We start from the raw sequence: 13250 nt of genomic DNA on the forward strand, positions 1-13250 counted from the left end.
CATCAACAGATGAATGGGTAAAGATAATGTGGTGTGTGTGTGTGTATACACACACGCACACACAATGGAATATTATGCAGCCATCAAAAAAAAATTGAAATCTTGCCATTTGCAATGACATGGATGGAACTAGAGGGTATTATGCTAAGCGAAATAAGTCAATCAGAGAAAGACAAGTATCATATAATCTCACTGATATGAGGAATTTGAGAAAGAAGACAGAGGATCATAGGGGAAGGGAGGGAGAAATGAAACAAGATGAAACCAGAGAGGGAGACAAACCATAAGAGACTCTTAATCTCAGGAAACAAACTGAGAGTTGCTGGAGTGGAGGGGAGTGGGAGGGATGGGGTGGCTGGGTAATAGGCATTGGGGAGGGTATATACTATGGTGAGCGCTGTGAATTGTGTAAGACTGATGAATCATAGACCTGTACCCCTGAAACAAATAATACATTATATGTTAATACAAAAAATAACTTAATTAATTTAAAAAAATACTGACATATCCACAGATAGAAAAGCCACCAACTCAATATGAGCCTCACCAGTTCTACTATATCTAAACCCCCTGGTCTACCAACATCAGCACATATTGAGTTGATGGATGCTCACTAAAGATTAGTAATGTAGACACAAGCTCTGAAGCATCATGTCCTTCTTCTACTGAGGTGAAGTTAACTCAGCCCAGATCTAGTCAGTTCCAGCTAAGCAGCTGCTCACTGTGAGGAGCCATCCAGGGGCCTCCATGGTAGAGGCTTTGTCTCATGAGACACACACAGGTGCAGATCCAGCTCTGGTGGGGCCTGAAGCTAATACAGTTCCTTATACAATTTTAGAGGCCCTAATTAAAAATATAAATTTAAAAATTAGGTATAAAAAAATAACAGAGAAGCCTTAGTCTATTACAGGTTAGTGATTATGCTTCTGCAACTTTACGGAATCATGCAATCATGAAAACCCATTGTTAAGGACCCTGCCAGGGCATTGGCTTGCACACTGTGCAGGAGAGAAAGAGAAAACATGAAGTTTCATTAGTCTTAAAGCAAATTAGCCTCTAAATGCATCTTTTAAATACTTAAATAAAAACACAAAAGTCAGACTTATCCTAATATGAAAATATGTCCAATAATGAATCAAGGAACCATATAAGCCATGTACTGAACTAAGACTTTTGGTTTTTGATCTGACAATTCAATTTTTATTATGTACCAGCAATGATGTGCTAGCTGGGCTCTACTCTGAGAAGGGTTCACAGATGAGTAAGAATTGTACCTTATCTATTAAGAATTCACAGTCTAGGGCGGAGTCAAACATATTTCTAGGTAACCCAGCAGATGACCAAGTAATAAAGCTCTGTTAAATTAGTTTATTTGACATAAGTGATCTATGAATACTTTTTTTTTAATATTTTATTTATTTATTTACTTATTTGAGAGAGCGAGAACACCAGAAATAGCAGAGAGCACAAGCAGGGAGGTCGGGAGGAAAGGGACAGAGGGAAAGGGAGAAGGAGACTCCCCGCTGAGCAGGGAGCCTGATGCAGGGCTCGATTCCAGGACTCTGTGATCATGACCTGAGCCAAAGGCAGATGCTTAACCCACTGAACCACCCAGGCACCCCTATTAATACCTCTCTTAAGAGGTGAATTCTGAACTGGGCCTTAGGTGATATTACATGTGGGCCAAAGAGATGCTGGACAGAGAGCCTTGGTAAACCAATGCCTAGAGGCAAGAGATGTAGAGTATGTTTGGGGAATAAACTGGCATGCTCAAAATTAAGATCCAAGGATGCAAAGTAAAGAAGAAAGAAGAGAAATATTTGCTATGGAAAATAAGAAGGGAAAGACTCACTAGAACTGAAGTTTAGACAACTTTGATATATAAACACAGAAATGTGGTTGGTTTTCCTTTCCTGTGTACTATATGAAATCTGCAAAGTTTGTTTAAACAGGGAGTTGGCATGAACACTCGTGGATTTCAGCCAGCATTGCTTGGTGAGGGTGGCAGGACCAGGGACTTAAAGCTGTTATAATGGTCCTGGTCAGAGTGGTGAAGGCCTCTTCAAGAATGGAACTATGAGAATGGAAAGCAGAGAATATATGTGGAATGCAGAACACAGAGCTGAACACATTAGCTAGGTGAGGGGATATGGGGAGAGAAAAGAGAGAAATGGAAAAGAAAACTAAAGTTTAAAGCTAAAGAATATGGTGACCCTCTTGACTGAGATGGAGGTTACTGAAGGAAGACGATGGTAGGGAGGTGGACGAGAAGGAAAAGAAGTGGGATTCATATCAGACACTCACAGAACATCCATGCATGGTTTCCCAGAAGGCATTTGGAGAGACCATGAATTCTACACTCAGCTGCAAAGAACACTGGTCATTCTTCTCAGACCTGAAGTAGATTCATTCCTCTGCTGAACTCTTAGATCTTTCTCCTAATTAGACAATCTTCAATTAATGGCATGGCTTCTGCATTCCCTTGAATAATCCTGCTTAAGGAACATCTTCCTCATGAAATCCTCCATGATTATCCCCAAAGTAGTCCAATCACACACTTTGTATTATATTAAATTGCTTTGATATTCATGTCAACTTTGTTATTGCTCTCCCACCATTCCTTGCAGGTACTCTAAAACTATTAGAATAAGCTATAAGCTCTTTTAAGAGCAGGAAGCCAGATTTGATTTTATAGCACACCTCTGCCGTGACTAGTTCAGGACTCTTTGCAAATGGTGGGTGCTTACAAATAATCACAATCATGATTATCATAAAGGCTAATATTTATTGAGTATCTAGATTGTGCCAAGCACTGTTACATATACAAATCCTATCCTATGGCAATCCTACAAAATAAGCTTGTGCTCCCATTTGTATGAAGAAAATAAAGCTAAAAGAGGTTAGAAACTCTCCCAAAACAACCTCTGGTAGGGTAGGGTTCCAACACAAATCCATTCTGCTCCAAAACCTACCAACTTTTTCACAAGGATACTAAGATTCTACATGGAATGATTTCCACTTAACCCTATATGGAACACAATTGAACTTTTTCCTAAAATTAAGAAGAGGCTTAAATATCTTACTGTGTCTCAGGTTGGGCTAGATACAATAATTACCTTGTTTTGTGGCCATACTGAAATATTCATTTTTGATATTAATTTAGAGATTAAAAGAATTCTGCTCAATAATATATTTTATGTACCAGCATGAAAAAAGAGTAAATAATATAGCAGGGTTATACCTAAATAATCAATGAACTTTTCCTCACTCACATTATACAGTTCAATTTGTAAATCAGTTGTTTAAAACTGGGGATGTGTATCTTTCTACTAAAATATATTGCAGGGCGCCTGGGTAGCTCAGTCGGTTAAGCAGCTGACTCTTGATTTCGGCTCAGGTCATGATCTCAGGGTCCTGGGATTGAGCCCCATGTCAGTCTCTGTGCTCAGCATGGAGTCTGCTGTCCCTCTCCCTCTGCCCCTACCCCAACTTGTGTGCTCACTCTCTCTCTAATAAATTAATAAAAATCTTTAAAAAATTTAAAAAATATTGTAAATAACTAATGTCTTCTCCTATATTGCTTTATTTTTATCCATGATTTATCACATATCATTTATGCCATATATTATAGTTACTTACATATGCTCCCCTTCTTTCCTTCCCTAATGTAGACTATAAGCTTTCTGAAGGCAGAACATGTGCCTTGCATTCATCTTAATATATAACCTCAGTATCTGGTATAGCCCCATATTCGTACTCATTCCTCCATTTGTCCTTTCATACATTCTAGAATTTGTAGCATGTCTACTATGTGCCAGTCACTGAGACAGATGCTGAAGATACTAGATGAGTAAAAGAGACATGTACTCTGCCCTTCTATGGAGTTTATGATCCGATGAGAAGAGTAAATGTTTACAAAACTTGTAATTTAAAAAAATGTATGTGATATAAAAAATGTGAGGGATGTTGAAAATACACATAAAAGAGACTTAAACAAGTCAGAGGAGTTAGAAGTAAAATAATGTTTCCCTATAAAAAATGAAATAAATTATATCTATAGATGGGCCTATTACAAAAAACTATAATCGGCTATAATGGGATTTTGAACAATCAATAAATGGTCATTAATAACATTTCAGTGGGAAAATATATCCTAATATGCTTCTTTAAAGGCTCAAAATACAACACAGAAGCTTTCTGACCCTCCATCCTTGGCAGCAAAAACAAACACCTGCTCATTCCTACTGAGACTTAGGTACAAAGAAAGATCGATTTCCTTCTGTCACTGAAGATGATCCTGCAGTTGTGGGGCCTATAGGGAAGGGAATGATGGCTTCCAAAGTGAAGTGTGAAATCTGATCATACTCTAGAACTGTTCTGGGGGTACCCTTAATTGAGGATCCTAGAAAACTGGTAAAAGAAAGGCATATTACCATAACATTTTGAAAACTGGTGATTTCTTTCTGAGTAACTTTCCACCTATATGGGTGCTTTGCCAACTACTTCCATGGCTTTCACATAAGAACTGCTCAAAGGATATTGCCAAGCCTCTACTGTGACAAAAGCCTCTTAATGAGTCAGTGTAAGAGCTGACAAGGATCCAAGGCCCCTTGGACACAACCATATGATTAGATGGTCCTTGTACACTCAGGCACACTGGATGTTTGATACTCACGGATTTTAGAGACATTCTAAATAGCATAAGATAAGCCCAGTAAAATAACTAGGGGGGTTGCGTTTGATCACTGACTTCTTTTGTGAGCCTCAAGTCCAAGTGAATAGCAATACCACACTTAACAAATAAAAATCAAAATTGATAAAAACTGCATAAGCTCCAAATGTTTCCAATTTGAATAAGCCAAAATTAAAACTATTATCTTTCATCTGTAATCTTCATCCAATGTTGCCAGTTTTATTCAAAATGCATTTTTCTCTTATAAAATAGCTGATAACATGTTTTCTTCCCCTGTTAAATTATGTTCCTTTATCTCCTCTCTCCATGGGTTATTCTACTTTCAGTCTTTTGAGAAATGACTTCTATTTTGATATTGATTTTGAAATCATGCATGCCCAAACTTTTCTTATCCAAGCAACCTGTATCTTCAATTTTTGTTCTTAATAGAGCATGTCCATCCAACACACATGCATGCAGGCTTTCTACATTAATGGTAATGACTAGCACCATTTTCTATTCAAGAGATTCTTGAATAAATGGCATCATGGAGATGAACGAGGTGTTAACTAGTTATAAAGTTCTGGACCCAGAGAAAAATCCAGTGCAGCTTATATCTGAAAGAGGCTGGACATCAGGACCTTATTTTGAGAATGAAGAAAGACCATTCCTTAGTGACCCCATAGGGCTTTTGTTCATGCTTCTGCTAGCACTTACTTTAAGGTGATGTCATTTCTTGTTTGCCTCCTTATCTTTTCAATCACCTATGAGATCTCTGAGTACCAGAATAGTTTCTAGTCTACTTGTATTCCTAGTAATGAACAGACTAGGTGGCTAATAATAAGTACCTAATGAGTATTCGTGAGGGAAAGAAGTGGGAGGGAAGGGAAAAGGGAAGGAGGAAAAGCAACCTCAATAGTAAGAAAGGGTTAGGGGACCTGAGTCAATAATTAGGCAACATGGACAACCTTTATGGATCACAAATCTACCTACTCTGAAATGGTTAGATTTGATTATCTCTAAATTTCTTCTAGCAACTGTATTTTATGGCTGTGAATGGCGGGGAGGTAAGTATATGCATTTTGTGTGGTATATATGAATAGTCTTGCTGTGTAGGTAAAAAGCAACCAATGCACAAAAACAGAGGACTGCTTCAACAGAAAGTTCCTGACACCATTTTTGCAATTAATCAACATTTCAGATTTTTCCTTTGAAAACTTGTAAGTGTATAAATTCGAAAGACATTTACTTGTCAGAATTTGGATCTAAAAGGGGCTTATGAAAGTCCCAAGCAAGAAGGAAAAAAGAAACAAGTGTTTATTGTAGACTGACACTATGCAGACACTGAGCAAAGCACCTTGCCTAAGTTATCTAATTTAATTCTCATTATGACCTTATGAAGTTATCATCGCTCTAAGTAATCGCCACACCCAACGTGGTCTCAAATTCATGACCCCAAGATCAAGAGCAGCATGCTCTACTGACTAAGCCAGCCAAGTGCCCCATCACTCTCTTTTAAATGAGGAAATGGAGCTTCTACAACAAGAAACAATGTGCCCAGGCTACCAAGCTAGCTACAGACCTATAACACTACTCTGCTTCTGTTTGACTCTAAAAATATAATGCTCTTCCACTATGCAAAACTGTACCTGATGATAAAGCACAAGCTTTAAGTTTTATTTATACTGCAAACCACATCAATAAATGCATACTCAGGAACACTGCTTCTCAGACTTTTTCTCTCAAAGTATCCTAGAGGCAGAGAAGGGGAAATGCATACCTTAGGGGCTGGAGGTAGTCACCTAATGCATCTGCTGTAGGGATAGTAATCTATTTGAATCCATGTGTTTCCTCAACACTAATACATGATTTTATTCCCTTATACAAAAGATCTATGTTTGTTTTAATGTAGAAAGAACAACCGTCTTCCTTGAAACCTGTGAGTAAAGCTGACACTCCAGGAATGCTTTCCAATTGCTCAGGCAGCCCATTCACACTGCTGGACACCACTAAGAATAGTCACATCTCCAATGAACAGGTACAGCCCAAATCTTTCATGAGACTTAGGGCGTTACAATATTTTCCCACAAACAAGCTGAGGGATGTCTACTCTCTTGCCAAAAAATTCATTTTATTCAAGTGTCCAAAAGCAATATTTAGTTTCTTGAAACTTAATAAAGACCCTTGACCTTTTACTTTTCTCTCTCAATTTTTTTTTTTTAAAGAAAAGGCTTTTAAAAAAATAGTAAAAAAAAAAAAAATGGACTTTAGCATTGTGAAAGTCCTGGAAAATGTTTTAAAATATCAGAAATGAAGTAATGCTTCTTGTACCTGTTCATCTAAATATGAAAGCTCTGAAAATGTTCTCCTTGTCTTTTTACCATAGATATACTATGCTCTTTCTTTAATTCTTTAGATCTTAGGCTCTTGGATCTAGATGTAATCTTATAGATCCAACCTTTTTCCATATGTAGGGGAACTGAACCACTGTGAATGAAAATTAATCCATTGCCATAGAACTAATTGGAAGTAGACCCAGGCCGAGAACCCAGACCCCATACTTCCCGGGCCAGTACTTCTCAGCCAAGTGCTCTTAACATAGCAGATGCTTCCAGTATTAATCATAACTTGGCTTTCTAAGAGAATATCTGACCTTGCATTTGAATTGTATTTGGGCAGACAAAAATTGTAAGTTACAACCAAGACTTGAGATTGCCAGTTGTGCAAGATTCAGCAAGACACCCAATTGCCATTTAGAAGCTGAGAGAGATGAAATAGGCCAAGATGGGTCAACAATGCCTACTCTCAGCATTATCAATAGCTTGGCTATTCTCAGCATTATCAATAGGTTGGTTAACAAGTGGCAAAATGTGTTCTCTAGCAGAATTAAACTTTGCAGTTTCACTGGCTAATACAATTGTTTTTTAATTTGGTTTAATAAAATCCAAAGTGAACTATATAATATCTATTTTCAAAGAGCATGCCATGGAAATAGACATTGTTAATGTAATCCAATTTGTTGTCTGCCCTCAGTGAGCAGTTTGTAGTTTTATGATTGGATTAAAACAAACAAGTAGCAGAAGGTAATGGGCTCAGTAAGTATGTTTTTGTCTCACTGTTAAGAAAAATTAAATGAGTTAATACATGGAAACTTTTAGAATAGTTCCTGGCACATGTTAAGATCTCAATAACTGCTTGCAGAGGAAGTATTTTAGGACCAAGTGCTTGAATGCGTAAAGGGCAGAGTGAAGACACTCAGAACCAGGTTGGAAACAAGTCAGGACTATTTCAAGGGGCCTCCAAAATATTCTGCTCTCTCTAGGATTGCTCCTCAGTTTAGATCAGTTCCTCAAGTTCCAAGAAGAATCACATTTACATAAAACACCCAAATAGCCAAAAGGCTTCTTCTAGGAAACCAGGAATTCACAAACATTTCCCACCTGAACTGCAGTTCTGCTCATCTCCCAAGGTATAATTGCAGAAAATTATCTGAGACTTTTGTACCTATAATACCCACTTCAGCAAAACCCTGAGGTTATACCGTAGTTTTTAAGTGAAGAGCTCAGTAACTCTCCTACGATGATCCTTGCTGGTCTCCTCTTAATTGAATTAGTTAATAGAACCAATCACCATTTTCCACATTGATTGCAAAACCTGGAATTCATAATGACTTTTCCTTTATTCTGGACCTTTGGGTTGCCACAAATCAAAACTGATATCATCAAACCAAATTCTCTTTTTTCTCTTCTGAAAATGAAAGGTGAAGAAAAATACATAACCACAGAGTTTTCACACCAACATTTAGAAGGGGAGGATTTTGCTGATACTAATTCATCATCACCTTCTTTCTCGGTTTCCTGTGGCCTTGATGAAATTATTTGAGAAGTTCATGCCTGCTAAGTATTAAACAGATGTATTAAGAATGGTTTTGTAATCTGACTTGTTTAAATAAAAGAGCTTTAATGAAGAACAAATTTCTCTAATAATTACTCAATTTCTTCTGTTTCAATGTTCAACTGCATATTTTAAAAATTAAGTTTACTATTATAAAGGTAGTATATGCACATTGTTAAAAGTCAAAAGGTACAGAAAAGTGGATGTTACATTTAATGTGTGTTTTTTTTTTTTTTATAACCTGTGATTCATAACTAGGATTATATTGCCTAGAATATAAGATTCACTGTTTTCAACTGCACCGAAAGATCAGGTATAAAAATAATGTAACATTTAACATTGGGTCGCTTTTACCTAAGATCTATATGTTTTGATTTTTTGAGGGGTCGGGTATTCTTGAACCTAATTCTGGACCCACTACTTTCCATCAGCTCCTAACATGCTGCATCCTGTCTCCTTACAAAAGGAGACTAATAGCTGTGACGAGCAGCTGCAGAGGTAAGCAATGTTCCTACATGATTGAGGAGTCATGTTGGGGTTTAGGTAACTAACTGAATCCTAAGAAGAGTTAAGATAAGAATCTATTTAAGAAAGAGGGTTCTTGATCAGGAAGAGAACAGGACAAGGTCATCTGTAGGCAGAGAGAATGTCCAGGACATCCTATGCTAAGGATGCAAAGCCCTTAAGGAGCTCTTTGTCTAGCAGGTATTGGCAGAGAAACCAAATGTATACCTATCTATTGCATAATCTAATTTGGGAAAGACAAGGCAAATAAGCAAGTAAATTTTGCTTATGTAAGGAGAAGTAATTATGACTCTGGGTAGTCAAGTAGATTATAAGTTGAAGGTCAACAGAAGACCAAATAGGTAACAAGTAGGTTAGCATAAAAGGAAAGGGAGAACAAAATTGTAATCTCTGATGGAGGGAAGGATCCAAAAGCCAGGAATGGTGTATTCATGGTAGGTTTCCTAGTGTGTATATGTGTGGTGAATGGAGAGAGCAGAGGAAGAAAGAGGGTGGGGCGGGGGAAGGAAAGAAGGCAAGTTTGCACCATGTGTTTTCAGTTCAGAAGAAATAGAGCTCTGAGATTTGCTAGACGACATTATGGCTGTAGCTCAATTGTAGGCTAAGCCTTTGAGAACAGGAGTGTTACAGAAAGTGCTGGAAAGGAGTGTGGTACCATCTGTTTGCAAGGAGCCATTTGCCTTTTAAGAAGAAAGCTAAAATGTCACTGCCTTACTGATGACAAGGGTGCTAGGTGATATGTTCTATTGGGAAGAATAAAGAACCATGACCCAAAAGAGAATGAATACCTCATGAGATCTGCCAATGACTTACCGTGAAGTATTTTTTTTCCAGTAAATAATATACATAGAAAACATGCACCTCCTTTCCTGTTCATAAGAATATTATGAGTATCTGCTTATTAAAATAGTGCTTAGAACTCCTGGTAAATACTCTATTAATATTATTTGCAATTATTTATTTCCATGGGCCAGTACATCAGACAATGACTTTTAGATGCATTTTAAGCTGAATTTAATTACCTTTTTTTGAAACTTGGAAATAGTCTGTTTCTATTTGGACAGATGCCAGGACATCATATCTAGCTGATATAGGCAGATTTATATTCCAACCACTTCTCCCAAGTTAGTATCAGCTGGTTTATAAATACCAACTAATAGGCTTTTGCAGGTTTCTCAGAAATTAATTATAGTAGATTTAAATTAATTGCTAAGTTGATAAAAGAATTCTCAAAGAACCCTCAAGTTTTAAAACTTATAATGTTGCTGCTGGTAAACATCAGATAGCCAAAACTCCAGAAAGGTCTTGTCTTGGTTGTCGTCCTCACAACTTAAACTATAACTAAGAATGATATTCCTATACTTTCAGGCTATCTTAAGTAAATGAATAAATAAAACTTAATTAAATTTAATTAAAATCAACTAATTTTAATTAAAATTCATTAAATAAAATTAATTAAATAAATCTCTTCAGTCAACAAATATTTAGGGATATTGGTGCCAGGCACTGTGCTTGGTACTGGAGAAGGAAGTGTAAACATGCAGAAATTGCCTCTGACCTGTTTATTTGAAGAAAGAATTGTACAATCATATACACTTAGTTTATCTTCTAACAAGACATAGCTGTCGAAATTTATAAGAGGAGGAGGGTGTGGGTTAGGCTATTGTCTAAGGTGGCAAAGACATACGGCTCTCTGGTTGGAAATCCCTCATCAGGTTTCTGGCTTGGTGGGCTTGTAATAATAAGCAGATTATATAAAGAAAGTATCAGTCCAGCAAGTCACATGGTCAATCCGAAGTGTGCTTGGATGAAGCATGTTTAAATAGACCATTTGCTCAGCTTAGAGTAGGTTATACTTTAAGTCTGTAGAGGAAAAAATGGCAATAAGACAAAACAAAACCCAATGAGTACATTTTCCATGATCAGTCTAGGAAAGAAAAACAAGTGGTATGCTGTAGTGGTTTTCTACGGGCAAGTCAAATACAGTCTGATTTTTCCATCATGGGCCAAGCACGTTATCTAGTCCATTGACCGGAGAACGTGATAACTTCGATGGCACTACCCTTGGACAGTCAAATAAGAAATGAATTACACCAAATTGAACTGCACGTGAGAACAATGGGAGGATTCTCCTGAAACACAGTTTGCTCGAGACACCTACTTGATAACTTGAAACAACAGAGGGTGTAAAGGTAGAGAATGGAGATATTGAGGAGAGTATTGAAAATGCTACACATTTTATAAGACTAACCATATCAAATAAGAAACATGCACAAATTAGAATTATTATAAAACCTATTTAGGGATGCCTGGAAAATGATCTAAATAAGTAAAAATTCTAAAATATATATTTAAAGAAATGTTGTTTTAAGGCTTTCAAATAAATGCAGTGACTAACTGCTGACAAAGTTTATCCAAGCTTGCTGGACTAGTTTTAATGAATAGATGAGACTGATTGTAATTAGCAGCACTCATCTGTATAAAATGAGTATCTGATAATTTATTTAAATTGGCTCCCCCCGTCCTTAAAATGGTCTGTAGAAGTGCTTCCCTTTAAAATGAATTAAACTTAATTTTGTTTAAAGGCTTTTTGTGGCTATATTGAGATGTGTTCAAAACTAAATGGAGGCATTTGGAGTTGTTGTAAAGAAAAGGTTGAAAATCATTTATTTATAACCCTATTTATTGACCTAACAAATTTTGAGACTTTACAATAATGAAAGTAATTATAAACTAGATCATGAAATCATATGAGATATGCTGAGTATATCTGAATTATAGATTAAACAAAATGCCAAATATACTAAGATCGAGCAACCGGTAAATACAGAAAGATATGAGCACAGAGCTTCTCCTGATTAATTCTTTAGGCAACATAATTCCAGATAAGATGTTGCTAGAAGAGAAATGAATGGACAATTATCTTATTTTTACTCAGGATGAAAAGTACAAGTTATTACAACAATCCAAAAAAAAAAAAAGGCAAATCAAAATTAAAATTAGTAAAATGCTTTTTATCTTTTGAAAATAACTTACTCATGTTGTACCAGTGATACACTTTCATGGAAAAAGTCCCAGAATATTAAAAATATAGAAATGTACAATGATGCCTCAAATGCCACCGCATAGAAATTACCATCACTGATGTTATTTCATAATTACTTTTAGATATTTATGCATACATACATATGTTTAACATAAACACTAAGGGTACTAGGAAAATGTCCTATATACTGTTCTGCAATCTCTTTCTCTCCACTTAACAATATGTTCTGGACATCTTTTCAAATAAATTAACTCTACATCATTATTTCAATGGAACTATAAATCCCACTACAGTATGTGCTAACATTCAATTAAATAATACTTGATGAATATTTAGGTTGTTTTCTTTATTATAATTTCCATTATAAAGCATTCTGCTGTGAATATTTTTATAGCTATAATATTAGCTACAGTAACTTTGTAGAATTGAGACAGCTAGGTCAAATCCATGCATAATTAACACTGGAATATATTGTACATTAGTGCACAAGAGTGCCCATTCTCCAAGTCTTTGTCTGGTTTGGTAAGTGAACAATGGTATTTTCTTGCCCTCTCCCCTCACTACTCCTCTCCTTCACTCCCTTCCCCTATTGCCCTTTCCACTCCCTCTCTCCCTCTCCCTTTGCCACCTCCCCCCCCACCACTCCTCCCTACCCATCTCTCCATCCATCTGTATTTATTGGCTTCTCACATTTCATCTTTTGTCTATTGCCTATTTAGACCCTTTGCCAATTTTTCCATTGAGATGACCATTTTCTTTGCCCTTATCGATTGGTAAGAGTTTTTATATATTAAGGATATAATATATATAATATATACAATCATATACACTTAGTTTATCTTCTAACAAGACATAGCTGTCGAAATTTATAAAAGGAGGAGGGTGTGGGTTAGGCTATTGTCTAAGGTGGCAAAGACATACGGCTCTCTGGTTGGAAATCCCTCATCAGGTTTCTGGCTTGGTGGGCTTGTAATAATAAGCAGATTGTATAAAGAAAGTATCAGTCCAGCAAGTCACATGGTCAATCCGAAGTGTGCTTGGATGAAGCATGTTTAAATAGACCATTTGCTCAGCTTAGAGTAGGTTATACTTTAAGTCTGTAGAGGAAAAAAT

The sequence above is a fragment of the Neomonachus schauinslandi genome, chromosome 1, assembly GCF_002201575.2.
Source record: "Neomonachus schauinslandi chromosome 1, ASM220157v2, whole genome shotgun sequence".
Lineage (NCBI taxonomy): Eukaryota > Metazoa > Chordata > Mammalia > Carnivora > Phocidae > Neomonachus > Neomonachus schauinslandi.